This window comes from Tupaia chinensis, unplaced genomic scaffold, assembly GCF_000334495.1.
Source record: "Tupaia chinensis unplaced genomic scaffold, TupChi_1.0 Scaffold000272_1, whole genome shotgun sequence".
Taxonomy (NCBI): Eukaryota; Metazoa; Chordata; class Mammalia; order Scandentia; family Tupaiidae; genus Tupaia; species Tupaia belangeri.
The window spans coordinates 1382642-1404050 of NW_006159754.1; the positions used below are offsets into that span (position 1 = coordinate 1382642).

Below are 21409 nucleotides of genomic sequence, written 5' to 3' on the forward strand. Positions count from 1 at the left end.
AAAGAAAGAAAGAAAGAAGAAAGAAAGAAAGAAAGAAAAAGAAAGAAAGAAGGAAGGAAGGAAGGAAGGAAGGAAGGAAGGAAGGAAGGAAGATGATGTTTAAAGGGAAAAAAAGAAAAATGGTACATTATAAACACCTCTGAAGGCCCCCATTCATAGCCCCTTTCCAATGACACCTTTCACATTCCTCCCTAAAGAAACCATTATTGGGACTTCTCTGGTATTAACTCTTCTTGCTTTTATTTGTGGATTTACCACCAAAATCGTCATGCCTAAAAATAGTAGTTTGAATGTCTTCTTTTGAACATCTCCCCCTGGGGGGTGATTTCTTGCTTTCTGTCTCTCTGTCTCTCTCTGTGTCTCCAGCGAGTGCATGTGCCCTATAGCAAAAATCTCTCTCTTAAAAAATATTAATAATATGGGACCAGCAGTTAGTGTAATGGCTATATTTCTGGACTCCCAAGTAGTCGACCGTGGTTCGAGTCCTGGACGCAGTGGCTTAAAACTCACGCCGGGCACGTGTGTGTGCGTGCCCAAGATCTAGAGAGGAGAATGGAGGAGAAGGGATTGCGGCATGGCCATCCCCCCCCCACTCAGGGGGTGATTTATTGTTTTCTGTCTCTGTCTTTCTCTGTCTTTCTGGCAAGCACACTTGCCCTATAGCAAAAAGCTCTCAAAAAAAAAATGTATTATATTGTTTTAGGAAGCTATTATTCTTTATATCCTTTGCTACAGCAAAAGAACAATTGTTTCAGGACTCATGACTATTACATGAAAAATTTATAACAAAATTAAATACAAATCATATAAAAATGTATGAAGTTTATTTAAGAATGCAAGATGATTTAATAGGTATCAGAAAACAATTTAAAATAACCTAATGTACTAAGAAACAAACAAAAAATGAATACTGCTGGGGCTAGGCACAATTCTTAGCCTTTCCCATGTATGAACTTATTTAATCCTCTCAACAACCTGGTACAGTAGATGCTTGTTAACTACATTTTACAAATAATTGAGACACAGAGAGGTTAACTGGCCATGATAACACAAGAGGTCTTCCATAAGTTAATGGAATCCCTCCCATCCCATCCAAAAAAGAAGTGTTACTGTGATTTTATTTTTCCTTGAGATTTCTAAAGTTCCCTTAAACTATAAGGCAATAAGGGGGAGAACTAGAAACTGAATACAAGCAGCCTGAATTCAAAATCCAGTAAAGTCAGAAAACGTACTTAATAAAATGTATCATTCACGACTTTCTCACTGGGCGTGTGTGCGTGCGTGCCCAAGATCCCAAGAGGAGAATGGAGGAGAAGGAATTGCAGCATGGCCATCCCCTCTGGGGGGTGATTTCTCGCTTTCTGTCTTTCTGTCTCTCTCTGTCTGTCTGGCGAGTGCACGTGCCCCATAGCAAAAAACCTCTCAAAAAATTAATAATTGTAATAATAAATGAAATGCTAAATAAAGAATTCTTTTTAAAAAAGACTCATGCACATTATTACCTATAGCTATAGTTTGTTGATTTTAATTTTGAAATAGTATTGTAGTGACTGAACATTTCACAATTTGTTTATACAGTTTACTGCTGAAGGGTATTTGGGTTGTTTCCAGTGTCAAGCTATGATGGGGAATATGCTACAAGTATTCTTGCATGTCTTTTGATGTGCATGCATTCTTTTTCTGTTGCAGATATGTCTAGGAGTATGATTCTGACAAACTCTCGGGTGGTATGTATATCTTCTACTTTCTGAAATGATTATACCAATTTATGTTCTGACACAGTGTATGCAATATTGGTACTGTCAGATGTCGTCATTTTAGCTGATCTGGCAAAAAGTAGGATTTTACTGTCATTTAATATGCATTCCTTCCCCATGATTTCTGGGGATTTTTGGTACACTTTCCTATTACCAGCTCCTCATAAACTTTTTGCTGACAATTTCTTTCCTACCTACCAGCATGAATTCACTATCTATTTCTGTGTCACGAATTAATCCAAAACTTACTGACTTAACACAATAAACATGTATTAGCTCACACACCCATATGTGTAGGTCAGGAATCTGGGCGTGGCTTAGCTGGGTGGTTCTCACTCAGGATCGCTCATGAGGCTGCAGTCAGAATGTCTGCCAGAGATATGGCATTGAGGACTTGTCTGGGGCCATAGGATTGGATACTAAGGTGGCCCATGCATATTCCTTCAAGGTAGTGTTGAATGGTGCCAGAAGGCCTAAGTTCCTGTCCACATGGACATCCCACAAGGCTGCTTGAGTGTCTTCACAACATGGCAGGTGACTTCCCCAAAGTGAGTCATCGAGACAGAGCAAGGAGCCAACCACAAGGCCTCTTCTGATCTGGCCTTGGAAATCACTTCTGCCATTTCTATTCATTGGAGAAGAGGCACAAGTACAGTTCATACACACACGGAGGGGAACCAGGTCCCATTTTTTTAAGGGTGTAGTATCAAAAATTTGCAAATATATTTTAAAACCACTAGACAGGATAATTAAAAAGCTCTTGATTTTCACCATTTGGCAAGACATAGTAATCATTATTTCAATCAGTAATTTTAATTCCATAATTTTAAAATTACTGGCTGAAAGTTTGATTATAAAGAAGAAATTCATATAGTCTCAAAGTGTCTTTTCTCAAGATATTTGTTAATTATAGAATAATAATAATAATAACTTTATAATGGAAAAGCTTGGCAAAAACAACTTTGGCCAAGTTACCAAAATATTGGGTCATCAGGAAAGTCATGATGCATTTTTGCATAGAAAAACACACCATGGGAACCAGCCGATGGTGTAATGGTTGCGTTGCTGGACTCCCACATAGTTGACTATGGTTCTAGTCCCAGACCCAGTGACTTGAAACTCATGCTGGGCATATGTGTATGTGCATGCCCAAAATCCCGAGAGGAGAATGGAGGAGAAGGAATTGCGGCATGGCCATCCCCCATGAGGGATGATTTCTTACTTTCTGTCTCTCTGTCTCTCTCTGTCTCTCTAGCAAGTGAACACACCCTATAACAAAAATCTCTCTAAAAAAGTAGAAAAATACGTCATGAACTTTTCCAACAACCCAGTAAATAGCACTACAATGAGACCTATCGATACCATGTGACTTCCCATATAACGCACCGTGGAATACCACATTATTTCTGTGGTATTCTTGCTGAAAATGTAAATATAATCATGAGGAAACATCAGATAAGCTATACTGAAGTTGACAAGAAAATATATACCTCCTACAAAATAACTGGGTAGTACTCTTCAGTAGAGCCAAGGTTGTGAAAAACAAAGAATGGCTGAGAAATTGTCCCAGATTAAAGGAGACTAAAGAGATATGACTATGATCCTAGACCAGGAAAAAAATGCAATCATCTGACAATTGGGGAAATGTGAGTAAGGTTAGCAGATTAGGCAAACCAGTTGCGTCAATGTTAATGTCCTAGTTTTAAAATTGCTCTGTGGTTGGCCCAGCTGTGCTAGCCATGCTGACTGACGCTACATCTCTGCTGAGGCCACCTGGGAGGCTCAGGTTTGATTTCCTCCCCAACCCAAAATTCCAGGCATAGTGGTGTGAACCTGGAATCCCAGCTACCTGAGAGGCTAAGGGACAGATACCACCACATAATGAGACTTTGATTTTTTTTTTAAAAATTGTACTGTGGTTATATAAAACGTTAACATTTGAAGAAGTTGAGAAGAAGTTAGGATACTCTTAGTACAATTCTTTGTACCATTTCTGCACCTTTTTATAAATCTGAAATTATTTCAAAATGAGAATTTAGGGCCAACCCTGTAGTGAAGTGGTTGAACACTTTGTAGAATAGACTGGATCCCACCCGGCCAGCTGTGGTGTCCCAGTAAGGTCCCAGTAAAGTGCCTGCATGTGCACAGGTGCCCAGGGCCTGGACAGGATGGAGAATTCGAGGAGGGAGGGTTGTGGTGTAACCAGCCCCACTGGGGGTTGCTCACTCTCTCTCTTACATGTGGTGCCATCATTTTTGCTAAATTCTACTGACCCCGCACTACACAGGGCATGCATACCAGGAGGCATGGATCACTTGGAGTCCTCTTCTAAGTTAACCACCACAATAGGAACGCATTCACTGTCTGGCTAAGGAATGAATGAAGCAACTCTTCCAGATGACATCCCAACGCACTTAATGATTGAAGAACCAGAAGTAACTCATTTGTCTAAAGGCAGTCTTGGCTATTAAAAAGCTATCCCAGACACTGATTAGAACCACGAATAGCACTTGAGAAAGGTTCCCACACATTAATCAGTGTCTGAATAGAAGGACCTTGTCATCTGGGGGAAATATAAACTCAGAGCAGGAAAGATGGGGTAACTGATGTGAGGTCACTGGGGTCAGATGACCCAGAAGTGGACTCTGTCCACTGAAAGTTACTAGAGTGAGATTTATTTATTTATTTACTTATTTATTTATTTTTGAAAGAGATTTTTGCTATAGGGTGCATGGATTCACCAGAGACAGACAGACAGACAGCAAGAAATCAACTACTCCCTACTCCAGGGGAGATGGCCACATTGTAATCTATTCTCCTCCATTTTCTTCTCAGGATTTTGGGCTCCCTCACATGCACCCAGTGTGAGTTTCAAGCCACTGAGTCCAGGACTCAAACCATTGTTGACCACATGGGAGTCTAGTGCCCCAACCCCGATGGCACCTGCTGGGCCCCAGAGTGAGTTTTAGATGAGCACACCTAGATGCCCTTGAGTTTTTCCAGTGCTGTATCTTCTTTCGTCTTCTCCAGGAGAGATTCAGGTGTCCAGAGAATGGCCAGTTCATAGCACATCAACATGTTAAGGCCTTTTCTTTTCTAAATTTGGGATGACACAAATTTCCACTACACCCTATTCACTGATATAAAAGCAGAACAAATAACTGACTATCCCTGGAGATGTTTATAGAAGATTCATGTGACTTAATAGCCAGGTACCCTAGAGAAAGATTCATAAGATTCATGGCATAAGCTCTCAGTCTTGTCTTTTTTTTTTTTTTTTTGGAGAGGTTTGTGCTATAGGGTGCATGCGCTCTCTCCAGAAAGACAGAAACAGAAAGCGAGAAATCACCCCCCAGGAGGATGGCCACACCACAATCTCTTCTTCTCCATTCTCCTCTTGGGATCTTGGGCACGCACACACACGCACCTGGCGTGAGTTTAAGCCACTGGGTCCGGGACTTGAGCTGCGGTTGACTACATGGGAGCCCAGCTACATAGCCATTACGCTAACTGCTAGTTCCTCAGGCTTGTCTTTATGTCTCACACTATTGCACTGTACAACAGTCCTTGCATGGACTGTCCTTTCCTTAACATCTAATGTCAACCTACCGTAATTCTACCAGTTCTTCTAGCTCCAGCCCACACTTCAAGAAGACACTGGTCATTCAGTCCAGTGTTGACTTTCTTACTCGACATCTTATCTTGCAATAGCTTTACTCTTAGAATATTTGGCCTCATTTTTAAAGTATTTGGGTACATGCAAGATCTGTCATACATATTTGTATTCTCTACTTTCCCAAAGTAAATATTCCTTTAATGAATAAATGGTTAGTTTGATTTCCTTTCATAGAATAAAAGTTTCAATTCATTGCAGGGGCTCTTTATTCTTGAAATAAAATAAATAGTTAGAAAGTATTCAAACTATTTTTCAATCTTTGTTTTCAGTTTGTTTGTTTTTGCTTTTTGTTGTGACTTCAGATTTTTAAAATTATTACCCTTTTGAAGACAGACACCCATACTGTGAAATTAACAGGTTGCACATGTACGGTGTTGATACACTACCCCTTTAAGAAAATTAAATTTGCTAATCACATGCATTTCTAAACTCCTTTGAAAATGTGTGTCATGCTTATGGGTGGCCGCATTCCAGAGAACTGAATATGTGCTACAAAATGAGAGGAGGCTTGGGGGTGGGGAGGAAGCCCTTACAAGGCAGAGAACTGAGCATGTGTGAGCCTCTGACTGGCCAAAGGAGGGCAGAGGAGTGTACTTTTGGAAATATCAAGGGGAATGAAAAGAAAAAGGGAACTAAAGAAAGGAAGGGTGTTTGGACTAACTCAGAACACCCAAAATGCACAATGGAAAACGTGCACTCAAGAAAGGGTGCCCCGCAAACAGTGCATCACCCTAGGTGACTACAGACTTCCAGGCCCCTCCTGGCATCTCTTTAACAGGCCCCACGCTGGAGATATCCAGACCAAGCTATCTCTCCTCACGCTCAGTGACTCCTGGGATACCAGCCCTTTCTCTAACGTAGTCTGTCATCCTGCATCTGAATTACAACTTCAGATTTTTGAGAGCTAGTACCATGTGGTGGAGCCCTATGGACCTAGAAGAATTCTAGCTCTGCCACTTAGAAGCCGGCAAATGATTCAGTGACTCAGAACCTGAGTTTTCTCATCTATAAGTCAGGAATCGTAAGACCTACAGTGCGGGATTGCTGGGAAGACTACACATTATGTGATAATAAGTAGCAGCTATTAAGCAATGGTAGGGACCAATAGATGGCTTAATGGTTACGTTGCTGGACTCCCACGTAGTTGATGATGATTTGAGTCCCGGACCTGGCAGTTTAAAACTCATGCCAGGAGCATGTACATACATGCTCAAAATCCCAAGAGGAGAATAGAGGAAAAGGTATTGCAGCATGGCCATTCCTCCTGGGGGGTGATTTCTTGCTTTCTATCTCTCTGTCTCTCTGTCTCTCCAGCGAGGGCACACACCTTGATACAAAAAAAAAAAAAAATCTCTCTCTAAAACTAAAAAGCAGGAGTAAAAGCACGGAGTCTGGCTCTGGACGAGGGTTGAACACTTGCTTCATCGTCTACTCTCTGCATGACTGATTTTCTTCTCTGTGCCTCACTTTCCTAATCTACCAAATGGATACAACAACGGCAGTTTCTATCATACGGAGCTGATGGAGGGATCCAATGGTTACAACTGAGGGCCTGTTACATAAAGAGCCCTTGGTGGATGGAAGTAGCAGCAGTAGTAATAACGGTTGCCGTTGTTATTGTAATAACAAAAGGTGCAGGGAAAAGCAGCGCTGTGTGCTCCGGTGATGGATTACCTGGGTTCAGATCCTGGCTTCCCTCTGTGTGATCTCGGAGTCTACATTCCTTCGTCTGTAACTTGGAGACAAGAATATTATCGGGCCGGTCACTGAAATGGCGATGAAGGTGGCTGAGTCCTACCTAGTCAACTGTGCAGTTTAAGTCCCAGATTCAGAGGCGTGAGGAACAAGCTGGATGCAGGATGTGTGTGCCTAAAATCCCAAAAGGAGGAAGAAATGGAGAAAAAGGAATTGAAGCAGGACAATTCTCCATAGGGAGTACTTTTTCTCTCTTTCTGTCTCCCCCCTGTCTCTCTCCTGAAGGAGCATGTGCCCTCTGGCAAATGAAAAACAAAGGAAAAATCAAACAACAAATAGTAGGTACTTCCTAGGATTAAATTAATTAATTTTTGTAAATTACTCAGCAAACTGCCGGTAAATAATAAATGATAAATGTTGTCTTTTACCACACATTCCAATCAGTCATTGTTCCAGTGTTTAGGCATATCTGTGGGTCATTTTAAAACTCAATATTTTATACAATCACATAAAATTAAGGTTTACGTATTCTGAATCCCCTTGGAAATGATCCAAGCTTTCAGCAGTAAAGGGTTTCCAGCTAAGTCCCAGCTGACCAGCTCTTCAGTCTCGATGCATGTAGCAGATGGTGAACTGCATGTTTAAAAATATTCCTTCTGAAGCAAAAACTGTAAAGTTCTCAGAGAAATTAATGCCCTCTCTCTGCACACCTTGACTGGCATCATGCAGTCCCCCACCAAGGGACGAGAGCTCATCCTTAGGCACACTGAACGGTCTCCCCGTGCCCATATACTCAGTGGCTTTCAGTGACACACCAAAAGCCAGCCTCTTCAAATTGCATTTCACTCTGCACTCCGGCTGGACTGCAGTAACAGCACAAGTCGTTTGTTCAGATACCGGAAAAGCTCAGAGTCCAGGAAACTTTTTTTCTTGTCTTGAGCCAATAATCTTGTAGCACAGTGATGTCAGCCCACAGTTATGCAATATGACTTAACTGTTGGATAGGTGACAGGAATTCCACTGACACCAAGATCACAATGAAACTGCTTAGCTGCTAAATTAGTCATATTGTACGTTACAGATAAGTCACTTTTAAGCTGTGATTAACTGCCAGTTCAAACAGTGCTACGTCTGAGAAGGGAAGTCGGGGCCCCATCACTCATAGTTTAAATGGTCACGTCCAGTTAATCCAGTGTCTGAATAATGCACACGAGGTGGTTATTGAACATTACAATATCACAGCTTGGTTGAAAAAGGATATAATATAGAAACACTTTGCATCCTCTATTGTTAGGGGAAAACTTATACAAAATGTCCTGTCTTCTAAAGCTAGTCCCTTAAATCTCTTAATGATTTTCTCAGTCTAAATAAGATGAGAGTGAGATTCTGTTCCTCAACCATGACAGAGATTCTTGAGCATTTTCTTTTTCTCACACACTCTGGCCTCTGTCCTACAATTCAACTACGTGGTAAAAGGGGACTTTTTTACTGACTATGAGTTGTAAAGCAGTACATAGCATTTATTCTACAAGATCAGTTGTCAAAATAATACTTTAGTTTCCCCATTCCTAATACATGTGTGTTCAAAGAAGTTTAGGAAATGCTGAAAAGTACAAAAAAAAACAAGGAAAGCCCCCACAATCCCACTCTCCCCCAAAATAGCCATAACTAGAACTGTTATAACTGATTCTAGTCCCAGTAAAACTCAATGACTAACAGCCAATGAACTCCTTGCCTGGTGGTGCGGTCAGTGCCACACATGGAAAGATAAATAAGACTCCATTCCTGCTCGAAGTACACGGTTTAATGGAATGGGGGAGCCGAACACAAAAGAGGCATTTAGCAGAGGCTGGAGAACGGAATGTGGGGTGGAGGAGATGGAGGGGATTATCAGAGCAGATTAGAGAAATACTAGGGCAGGGCGACGGAAACGCAGTCCACTAGGAGACAGTAGATTTTACAAGCTACCAATAGAAACAGAGAGTACATATTTAAAGCTGTCAGCGCAAAATTGACAGAATATGTGTCATACTTTTAAAATTTAGGCCTGTATTCTATATGTTGTGTGTGTGAGTGTGTGTTTTGTAATAGGCCACATGCACTCACTAGAGACACAGAGAAAGAAAGAAAGTGAGAAATCATAACTTCTCCTCCCGCAGAGGAATGGCCATGCTGCAGTCCCTTCTCCTGCATTCTCCTCTTGGAACTTTGGCCACACATGAACATGTGTGCAGTGTGAATTTCAAGTCTCTCAGTCTGAGACTCAATCCACGGTCAGGTACGTGTGAATCCAACACCTGAACCACTATACCACCTGCTGGCCCCTGTGCTTTTTTGTAATGATGGAGCGCGCATGTGTGAGAGAGAGAGGCACCCTAGACAGAGTCTCTTTGCACTGTTATCTCCTCCCCCCCACCCTCCAGCTCCTCAGGATCCTGAATGCCCACGTGCATACCTAGTATATTTGTATACAAACTCCGGTGTGTGAATCCAACATCTGAACCACTATACCACCTGCTGGCCCCTGTGCTTTTTTGTAATGATGGAGCGCGCATGTGTGAGAGAGAGAGGCACCCTAGACAGAGTCTCTTTGCACTGTTATCTCCTCCCCCCCACCCTCCAGCTCCTCAGGATCCTGAATGCCCACGTGCATACCTAGTATATTTGTATACAAACTCCGGGATACACATCTATGGAGGACTATATAGCTTCCAGTCTTGCAGGGCACTTACATTACCACTGTACCACAGTAGCCAAGCCTGTGTGTATTTTTGTTTCATTTTTGTTGTATTTATTTTTATTTCTTTTTGCAAAATATCAGCCCACAATGGATTTGTCAAAAAGAATGTTAAGAAACTCCTCTGTCACTATAAATAGTTTGAACACCACTGTCCTCAGAGACTCAAATAGCTTAGCTAATGGTAGGTTCACTGACTGTCCTGGTTTGCATTAAAACTTGGAAAGTTCCAGGAAAATCCTATGGATTTAATATGAAAAGTGTTTAAGTCCAAGAAAAAGCGTTTCATGAGAGAATAAATTAGACAAAAGGGAAGTAATCATCGAAGAAATAATTGAAGAAAATTTCTCTGAGTTGAAGAGAAGTTTTAAACTTCAGGTCAAGCAGATTTACTTGTGGCCAGTCAAGATTATTAAAAAGAGAACCACTCCTACCTACATCATGATGCACTTTCTCAATTCCAAGGATCAATACAGAATCTTATAAGATTACACACACACACAACAAATTGAAATGAAAAACACAATATTTCATAGTGTTACATTCCTTTACATAAATAAACAAACAAGTTTGTTTTAACTTTCGAAGAGAGAAAATAAATAAGGAAGAATTGTCCTTTCTATACAAATATGACAAATGAGGGTAATAAGATGGAAATAGAAAACAAAAACCAAGAAAGAGAAAAATGCACATATGCTTATATTAAGCATTAATAGGGACCAGCAGGTGGCCTGGCAATTGAGGCACTGGAGTCCTACATGGCTGACCACAGTTCAAGTCCCAGACCTGGCAGCTTGCTTTCTCACTTTCTCTTTCTCTCTCTCTCTGTCTGTTTCTGGTGAACACAAGTGCCCTTTAGCAAATTAAATAATAATAATAATAAATTAAATATGTAATTATTTTAAAAATAATTAATATAATTTATTTGATTTGGCATCACGTTTGGCTCTAAGATTCCTGGATGAGGATAAGGAGGTTAAGAATTACAACAGCTAAAAAAAATCACTATTATTATGATAAAGAAAGAAGCATATTTCTCAGCAAGACAGTTTTTCTTGGCACTGTAATCTAAAGTAAATCCTCTCAAAGATTTTAATATTGGAGGCATCTAAAAGTTTAGACATGTATTCAGTAGTATTTCTTTTTTAAATTTTTACAGATTTATTTATTTATTTAATTCCATTTGTTATTATTATTATTATTGATTTTTAATTTGACCAGAGAGAGAGAGAGAAAGGGAAAGTAAGAAAGCAAGTTGTCAGGACTGGGACTCGAACCCCAGTCAACTGTGTGGGAATCCAGTGCCTTTAACCACCATGCCACCTGCCAACCCTTCAGTAGGATTTCTATAGTAAACATAGGAGTGAATTTCATATACTGGCTTCTTACAAGGATCCTTAAGCCAGGGAAAGTTTCAAGATGTAAGTATACACTGGTAACGTATTTATACATTATAGCCCAAAGTTCTATGTGAAACAAAGATAGGCCCCAGTGCCCTCGAGGAGTAGATGGTGGCATGTCTCTCAATGTTCTGAGTATAGTTTTTCTCAGCCAGGCTTGTGCAATGCCAGGTAATTTGAGGTCTCATAATGTCTGAAAAGAAATTACTTTGGTGCCCTTTATTGCTGATTGAAGTGATACAAAATTTCCAGTTTCAAATTTGAATACATTTGGATGTTTTTTATCCAGCCCTTTCAGTACTGACATTAATATTGGACATCAGATTTGTGTGAGATTAGGCTATTATGCTTCACATAATGAATGTTATTTTAGAAGTAATAAAAAAAGCATTTAGCATCCTTATTATTTAATTTAACATTTCTTGAGTAGGTATAAAAAACATGTAATATTCTCTTCTGGTACTTTTAATAAATCTAATAAATATCATAATACTTTCCTTAATGCAAATAGGATTGTTTATTAAAATATTGTTTTAATATCTGATCTTTATCATTTTAAGTCAGAAAAACGTCTCTCACATGTAATGTTTGAATGGGCAAGAATCAGTTTGTAACCTCAAATATGCACATTATGATTGTTTTTGTAAAATATACTGTATGCTTATATGAACATAATAGTATAAAAGTAGAAACATGAAAAAGCATTAGAGAAAGAATAAAAATGTTAATCCTAATTATCTCAGGGTGGCAAATTTTAGGTGGTTTTATTTTCTTCTTTTTACTTGTCCATATGTTTGAATGTTCTGCTATTCAACTAGTGTTATCTTTGCAAGAAAAGGAATAGTGTTATTGTTTCACCAAAAGGCACTTAGGAATGAGAGCAAGCTGGACTACATCACCCACCCCCAAGGCAAACCTGTTGGGTGGGTCTTCCTGCACCGCCTACCTGTGACATCACTGTTGCCCTTTGATGACTTTTATGATCATTTTAAGGGTTGAATAGGTTAAGAAAGAATGCAATTGGGGTTGGAACAGCTACCTGGCTATTTTAGCAGCTATGTGATGCTAGGCAAAGTTTTAACTTCCCATTCTCTGGTTCCTCGTCTTCAAAATGGAGACTGGATTGCTGTGAACATAAAATGAAATTGACACAAGATAAATTTACTGACAGAAAGTAAAGTGCCTGGAATAAAACAGATGCTTAGTAAATATATGTTTGTGGGACCCATTCCTAAAAGGATATATCCAGGTTCGATAAATGTTAGTTCTTTTTTGTATAGTAGTTTCCTGACAACCCAGCTTCAATTCAATGAAGTATTAGAGGAATCACAAGGTCCCAAATCTTTCTTTTCTTGTTTTCACTACTTAGGAAATAAGAAATGGAGGCAGAGGAGGACGTACATCAGATCGAGCGCATTTTAGGCACTATGTTTACGTGTGTTACTTTGCTTAAGGAAGGTTCCATGTTTTCCCAAACATGCGAACATCTGTGACACGTCTCAAGTTTCTACCTTATTATTAATGCATTTACCTCTTGAGAACTGTCTTACATTATATTATCATTCACCCAAAAACAGCTCTTAGCTTCTATCTTCACAAACTCCTACTTGAAACATAGAACTTTGGTTATTTCACCATTGCAGTTAGGTCGCATTTTCAGAGCTTCATTTCATAGCATTTTGGGCCCTAAAAAGTAAAGTTTATTTTTCTATTCAATGGTTTGCAAGTCAGTATATTACCAATCTCTGGTTTTTTACATGAATTGTAGTCAGTCTCTTGAGTATATGTTAAGCATATCTTACTTAAACTATATTCTGCAGGAAAAAAAAACTATACAGAAAGCTAATGACATAAATATCTCTTTCAGGCCCCAGTTTTGAAAATTTGACTAACTTAACTTTTCTTTTTTTTTTTTTTTTTTTGGAGAGGTTTTTGCTACAGGGCACGTGCGCTCTCCAGACAGACAGAGAGAGACAGAGAGACAGAAAGCGAGAAATCACCCGCCGGGGGGATGGCCACACCACAATCCCTTCTCCATTCTCCTCTCAGGATCTTGGGCACGCACGCACATGCACCCAGCGTGAGTTTTAAGCCACCGGGTCCAGGACGCAAACTGAGGTCGACTACATGGGAGTCCAGCTACATAGCCATTAAGCTAACTGTTGGCCCCGACTAACTTAACTCTTCTAAAAAGAACTGAATCTCATCAAATTTACAGCATGGAAAAGCATTGTAGTACAAGAATGTTTCTGGGTCTGGGACAACTCATTCTCTTTAAAACTTTGCCACAACATTTCAGACAGTTGAGCAACTGTAGTGCCCTGCAGGATTTGGGAATGAGGCTTCCCTTCCTAATGATCTACTGCAGTTGTGTTGCACATGGATTGCACAAGCGAGATTTCTAGTTTCCTACTCTTCTTTCTTTATCATGTGCCAACTCAGCCTTTTTTCTTCACCCCCTTAAAACCTCACCCTTTCTCATCTTTTAAAGTGCTGTTGTCCTGATACAAAAACCCTGAGAAGGAAAATGACTCATTGAATCCCCAAAGCCTCAAATAAATATATTAGTACATAAACATCACCTGTATCTCCCCCCACCCACTAGCCTCCAAAAGTTTGCCCAGAGGTTTATCTACCAAAGCTTGGATTTTCTGCAAACACATTTGCCAGGAAATGTCCCCGGATGGCATGTGATCTTCCCATTTTAGACATGCTCTCATGATCAAGTGTCACCCAACTGACCTGCTTTTCTCTGTCTTTAGTCTCAGACGATCTGCTAAGTTCTGGTTTTCCTTTGCTGAATTCCATTCTCAATCCTAGCCTGCACCACACTTGACCCAGCCAGTAGTTGCTAGCATACCTTTGACTTCTCCCTCAGGATTCTCGACGGGCCTCTGAGCAGCCTTAAACTCCGGTCTGTTCTCCAGCGATCTTGAAGACTTTGGCCATGGGGAGCTAGGCTTCAAGTTTGTCATCACCTCATTTACTTCTGTAGTTGCCAGTGGCTGGGAGTCGGCCCTCTTTCCCACATGCTCACCTTGCAAGCTACCTGTTCAGGTTGTGATTTTTATGCCTCTCTCTCCTACTACTTGAGGGAGTAAACCCAACTCAAAGTAGAGAAGGTGAATGACAGAAAGAAATTGACAAGGACTGTAAGATTCTCTCAGCGCATAAATCATAAAGTTATGCCATCTAGTCCCATTTCGTCATTTTACAGATGACACAGCTGGGCCCGGAGGATGTAAAGTTACAGGCTGTCAAATTAATTAGTACCAGAACTGCCAGGAGGAGCATTTCCAGGTGATTAAAATCTTTGACTTTGGAATAATATAGTTAGGAGTTCAAATCCCAAGCTGTGTGGCCTTGTATAATTAAAGTAAACCCTTTAATCCACAGTATCCTTCCCTATTAATATATGGATGATAACCCCTATCTTACTTGGTCATTGAGTGACTTTATGGCTGCCATTAATTATTAACTACAATCCAGCTTTACTGACTTTTAGTCAAATGCTTTTTTTAAGATAATGCTGCTATTATGGTTCAAGTGCCAACCTTCCAAGATTTTATTTCTAATCTTTACTAATGGTGTGACTTTGAATAACTCACTAATAAAACTTCCATGCACTAATCCATAACATAAAGCTAATAGTAATAATACCTAGTATATAGGTAGTTGTATGAATTAAATAGATAGTCCTTATTAGTAAAGCATTTTAGCCAGTGTCTGGCTTGTAAGAGACAGCAAAGCATTGGATGGTTCTGTACAGTCCCAAATGCCCAGTACAAATGCATGAACGATGAGGGTATCTTCAAGAACAGATTCAAAGTCATACACTTGGTTCTCATTGGCCCACAGTGCCCACATTCATTCACTGAAGCTGGATCTTAAACAGTAGGTGGCATTACAGCATATAGAGATGGAAGAAAAGATGTTTTCCATCAAAATAACAGCTATGACAAAAGGAGAGAGGGGAAAGTGCATAGTGGATCTCGTAAACATTAAGTCATTAATTGTATTTGGTTTCAAAGGCTTTGATTTGGCCTCCCTTCCTGTAGTCTCATCTCCTCCTTGCAGCTGCCAGAAATAAAATACTAATTTCAACATGATTGCAGTCTTTCCAATTTTACTACTCTGCATCAAATTCAAATACAGCCCCAACTCCACAGTGCCAACTTCCAGGTCTAGCACCATCTCTCCTTGTCTGCCTCACTGGCCTCAATTCCTCTACGCTGCCACCTGCCCTCCCAGAAACCCTTGTACTTGTCTGGCTCACCTGACTCCCCTTTAGACCATCTCATAAATGGGCTTTTTTCTTGGCCAAGAACACTGTTCTCCTTGACCTTCAAGACTTAGTTCAGAGTTGAGTGCAGGGAATCATTGACACCATTTTCCCCATCCCTCCCCTTATGCGGAGAGCAGAGGTGCTCCTTCCAGGTCCATAGCAGCCTGGGGTTACTGTGAGCATGGCTGGTAATGCATAGGATTCCATGTTTGTGTCTCCCTCTAGCACCAAGTTCTCTGACTACAGAGACTGGGCCCTTTTAAAGGACCTACTCTGTGCCATGCACTGGGAAACAGGAATGACAGGGACAAAGTCCCTGACATCTCAGAGCTTATGACACACAAAGGTAAATCAGAGAATTAACAAATAATAAATGCATAAATAAGTGGTGATCTATTCGATGACATATCCATTGTATTTCAGCATATGGATATGTCATTTAAGCAGGTAAAAAAGTGTTTTAGTTGAATATTTTCTTACTTTTTCCTTCTTGATATTCGACGTGAGTGACTTTAAAAAAAGATATTACTGGAATGGGTACTAAAGTACTTTAATCTACAAGTAAGTATTAAGGTACTAAAAATAGCTAAGCATTTGTTAAAATATGATAAAATTCTTAGTTATAATACTGAATTGACTGTTACAAGCCAAATAAAAGTTACACTTTAAAAGGTAAATTTTTTGGGGGGGCGGGGGGAGGATGGAGCAGGTGATGTAGTGGTTAAGGGATTCCCACATAGTTAACTGTGGTTTAAGTCCTAGATCCAATGGCTTGAAAGTCAAGCTGGGTGCATGTGTATGCATGCCCAAAATCCCAAGAGGAGAATGGAAGAGAAGAGATTATGGTGCGGCCATCCTTCCTGGGGGGTTGATTTCTCACTTTATAAAAGATGATAATAATAAAAATAAATAAATAAATAAGAAGTTAAATTTGACTGGAGGATTGCATAAGTTAATTTTAGAGGGTCTTGCTTGGGTTAATTCTAATTAAAGATGATATTGATCTTCTTTTATTAGATACACATTAGTCAACTGAATATTAAGCTACTCTTCCATCTTTTGAAGGCCAATTTTAAAAATATAACGAATTTGTTGATATTTACCAGAGGAGGGACCAGCAGTTAGCGTAATGGCTATGTTGCTGGACTCCCACATAGTCGACTGCAATTCGAGTCCCGGACTTGGTGGCTTAAACTCACGTCTGGCGCATGTGCTTGCGTGCCCAAGATCCCAAAAGGAGGATGGAGGAGAAGGGATTGTGGCGTGGCCATCCCCCCGGGGGGGGATGATTTCTCACTTTCTCTCTGTCTCTCTCTGTCTGTCTGGCGAGCGCACGCGCCCTCTAGCAAAAACCTCTCCAAAAAATAAAAAGATATTTACCAGAGGAAACATGGTTTGAGAATAAATTATAATATTAGAATTTATTGTTATTACTACTAGCATTTATTCTTTTAGTGATTTATTTTGAGATACCTTTACTTGAGATGACTCATAATTTTTAAGATATTAGAAAAATAGGAGACCAGCAGGTGGCGTGGTGGTTGAGGCACTGGACACTCCCACATGGCCAACCACAGTCTTGAGTCCTGGTAGCTTGTTTTCTCACTTTCTCAATCTCTCTCTCTGTGTGTCTCTCTCTGGTCAAATTAAAATAGTGAATGAATAATAAAATTAAATAAGTCAAAAAAAAAAAAGATATTAGAAAAATGGAGGGCCGGCCCATGGCCTGATAGTTAAGAGATCTGGGTCCCAGATGATCAGATTGAACAGACTGACCAGACTGTTCAAATCCTAGACCCAGTAGCTTGAAAAACATGCTGGCCATGTGTGTATGAATGCCCCGTATCCCAGCAAGATGGAGAAATGGAGACGAGATTGTGGCATGACCCTGTCCCCATGTCCCTTTATGGGATGTTTTCGCCATCTCTGTGTCTCTGTGACAAGTACACATACTGTCTGGCAAATAAAAAAAAAGTAGGAAAATAAAACCTTCTGAAGAGTTATTTGACAAAGATGACTATAATAAAAATTTAACTGGGGAGTGAGTTCAGTGTATTCTAATGGCATATAATGTGGCTTTTTTGATTGAGATTTAACATCTCAGTATGGTCTACAACCATATTATATAGTTAGATTTATTCTAATAAAGAAGCATAAAGTTAATTTCACAAAGGGACTTATATATTTAATACAGCCTGGTATCAAATGAACTTGCTATTAGTCTTATTTTTGCTACTGGGAAAGTGTCAGTGGTATTAATTAACCTTTGACATGTATTTTCCCCTCTATTAAATATCTCTATTATTATAAAGTCTAATGTATTTGATTTTTAAAAATGAGTCTGAAAGTGCCTAGCACATCTGCCATTTAAAGTGATTGTAATCAAAATAAACAAGATGGGTTTCTGATGAATAAACTTAATTTTTTTGCACTTGGTTGAGCAAAAATTAATTTTAATTAAAAATTTGGGACCAACAGTTGGCATAATGGCTATGTTGCTGGACTCCCATGTAGTCAACCATGGTTTGAGTCCCAGACCCAGTGGCTTAAATTCGGTGCATGTGCGTGTGTGCCCAAGATCCTGAGAGGAGAATGAAGGAAAAGAGATTGCAGCATGGCCATCTCCCCTGGGAGGTGATTTCTCTCTGTCTTTCTGGTGAGGGCATGTGCCCTATTGCAAAAATAATAATAATAACCTCTCAAAAAAAAAGTCTAATCTGCAGCGATTAAAAATGTATTCAAATTGGATTTTAACTTTTAGTCATTAATTTTTTATAGACTCTCTACCAGTATATATTGACAGATATTTATTTTTAATTTTTAGTATCATCGAAATTATTTAAGATGAGTAAATATGGTGAAATCAGATTTACTGAGACCCTTATGTCTTTTGCTTGCACATGTGCAAGCCAAACTATTATATATTTTCAAAAATCATATCATTTTACATATTTAATGCTCTTCCTCTGAACAAAATGGAACTGGAAGCTAGAAATTACCGTAGGAAGGAGAGTGGTTTAGACCAGCTTCCCAAAGTTAGTTTCACAAAACACTGGTTCAAAACATTCAAGCAATGGTGTGTTCAAACAAAGCTAAACAAAAAGTATAGAGTGATCAAATTAACTTAAAAAGTAAAAGTTAACGAGATTATCCAAATACTGAGACATTATGAGCCCTTAATATGCTAAGGTATGAGCCAACTGGTGGCATGGAAGTTAAGGCACTGGATTTTATGTGGCTGGCTACTGGTTGAGCCCCAGACCTAGTGGTTTGAAAATCATGCCAGGCATGTGTGGCCAAAATCCTGAGAGGAGAATGGAGGAGAAAGGATTGCAATGTGGCCATCCCCCCGGGGGTGATTTTTCACCACTTTAATGGCTCAAGATGGGCAAATAACATGAATGCCTATAAAAATGGAATGTCTAAATAAATCGTGGTGTATTCACACAATGGAATATGTACCATATAATGATAAAAATGAATAAAAAACTATAGCCACTTACAAAACTTGAATGATCCTTACCTGAGACATACTGAGAAAAGCTAGATTTTAAAAAATTACTACATACTGTAACATTCTATTTCTGTAAAGTTCAAAACTGGGTGGGGGAGGGAGATCCTTGCTTTAGAAGTCAGGGTGATGATAACACTGGAACGAGGCCTAGTGCGGGAAGAGGGCACGAGGGAGGTTTTGGAGTACTGTTCTGTTCTATTTCTGGGGTCTTATTATAATTTGTTAGTTCCATGGATACAATCACTTCCCAGCATTCAATCTGCACACTGGGGATTTGTGCATTTTCTGTATTCTATACTCCAATGACATTTTCTCATAAATATTCTTGTGTTATTTTTTAAATTCTGTATTCATAGAAATACATCCATAAAGGTTAAATGAAAAGGGGGGAGGCAGCAGGTGGTTAAGGTGTTGGACTCCCACATGACAATCAAAGTTCAAGTCCTGGATCTGGGAAAATCATACTGGTACTTGTGTGTTCATACCCAAAATCCTGAGAGAAGAATGGAGGAAGATGGAAGATTGTGGCATGGCCATCTCCCCAAGGGGGTGATTTCTCACTTTCTCTCTCTGTTTCTCTCTGTCTCTCTCTCTCTCTCCCAGTACGTGCACATACCCTATGGCAAAAACCTAAATAAAAAGAAAGAAAAAAAAAGAAAGGGGCCAGTTGGTGGCATGTGGTCAATGTGACTAGATCCTACATGACTGACTACATAGTTGAGTCCTAGACCTGGCAGCTTGAAAACACACCAGGTGTGTGTGCATGCATACCCAAAGTCTCGAAAGGAGGGAGAAATGGAGGAGATGGGATTGTGGTGTGACTACTCCCCTTTTGGGCTATTCCTCACTTTCTCTCTCTCTCTCTCTCTCTCTGTCTCTATCTTTCTCCGTCAAGTACTCTCAATCTCTAGCAAAGTAAAAAAGAAAAAGAAAAAAAGAAAGATGGAGGGCAGAATAGCAGTGCAACAGTAACAAAACACCAGTCCACACAGAAAGGTTCTGGGTTTATGTCCAGAGACCTCCTTATACAGTTGGGTGTGCACTAGCCCATGTATATGATCTGGGGCTGGCTGAGGGGGAGCTTGTGTGAAAAGTTCTTGTAAGTGACTGCTCTCTCCCTCTCTCTCTCTCTCTCTCTCTCTCTCTTTCTCTCTGTCTCTCTCTCTCTGTCATTCATGGAAGAAATGAATAAATACAATTTAAAAAATAAACATTTTTTAAAAGGGGCAGAGATGATGATACAAAATAATATGATCTTGGAAACCCCACCTGGTTGGAAAAAGAAAGGGAGAAACAGAGACATGCAGGAGTCTTCAACAAATATGTGGAAAGTGTATATTATGAAGAAAACTATGAGACCCTGCCATTTGATACGAAGTGGATGAATACAGAAGATTAAAGCTAAAGGAAGCAAGCCAGACTAAGAAAGACAACTATTGTATATCCCTCCTCAGTATATACCAAGTATCTGCTCTCTGTGGCAGAAATGGAAAGATTCAAAGATATAATAGTACAGTCAAAATAGAGGTAAAACTGCCGCCTGTTTGTCCCCAGCCCGGCTCCCACTGTCACCGCTGCTGCTGTCGCTGCAATGGAGAAGAGGATTATGATCCAAAGAAGCCGAGCAGCTGAGAAAGCTGTTTGTTGGTGATCTGAGCTTTGAAACTACAAATGATAGTCTAAGAGAACATTTTGAGAAATGGGGTACACTCGGATTGTGTGGTGATGAGAGACCCCCCAAACAGAATGTTCCAGAGACTTTGGTTTCATGACTTACCCTTGTGTTGAAGAGGTGGACGCAGCAACATGTGCTAGGCTACCCAAAGTTGATGGACTTGTAGCGGAACCAAAGAGAGCTGTGTCTAGAGAGGATTCTGTAAAGCCTGGTGCCCATCTACCAGTGAAGACATTTTTTGTTGGTGGTATTAAAGAAAATATAGAAAATTATAATGTGAGAGAGGACTTTGAAAAGTTTGGCAAGATTGAAACCATAGAAGTTATGGAAGATCAACAGAGTGGGAAAAAGAGAGGACTTGCTTTTGTAACTTTGGATGATCATAATACAGTTGATAAAACTGTTGTTCAGAAATACCACACATTGGGAACCAGCAGTTAGCGTAATGGCTATGTCGCTGGACTCGCACATAGTCGACCGCGGTTCGCGTCCCAGACCCAGTAGCTTAAAATTCACGCCGGGAGCATATGCGTGCATGCCCAAGATCCCAAGAGAATGGAGGAGAAGGGATTGCGGCATGACCATCCCCCCTGGGGGGTGATTTCTCGCTTTCTGTCTCTATGTCTCTGTCTGTCTGGTGAGCGCACGTGCCCTATAGCAGAAACCTCTC

General features: G+C 40.0%; 1 long non-coding RNA gene and 1 pseudogene across 1 annotated transcript in view; one reads left to right on the forward strand and one right to left on the reverse strand.

Annotated features, from left to right (window-relative positions):
• The window catches only part of LOC106734989 (uncharacterized), a 16045-nt gene extending 8047 nt beyond the window's left edge, over positions 1–7998 (reverse strand). Inside the window, exons 1-2 of the long non-coding RNA XR_001370445.1 lie at positions 7839–7998; positions 7108–7302 (exon numbers count right to left, since the gene is read on the reverse strand). This is a non-coding gene — a long non-coding RNA (uncharacterized LOC106734989). The remainder of the gene's footprint in view (positions 1–7107; positions 7303–7838) is intronic.
• A 10527-nt stretch (positions 7999–18525) lies between these two features.
• LOC106734986 (heterogeneous nuclear ribonucleoprotein A3 pseudogene) overlaps positions 18526–21409 on the forward strand; it is a 3536-nt pseudogene continuing 652 nt past the window's right edge.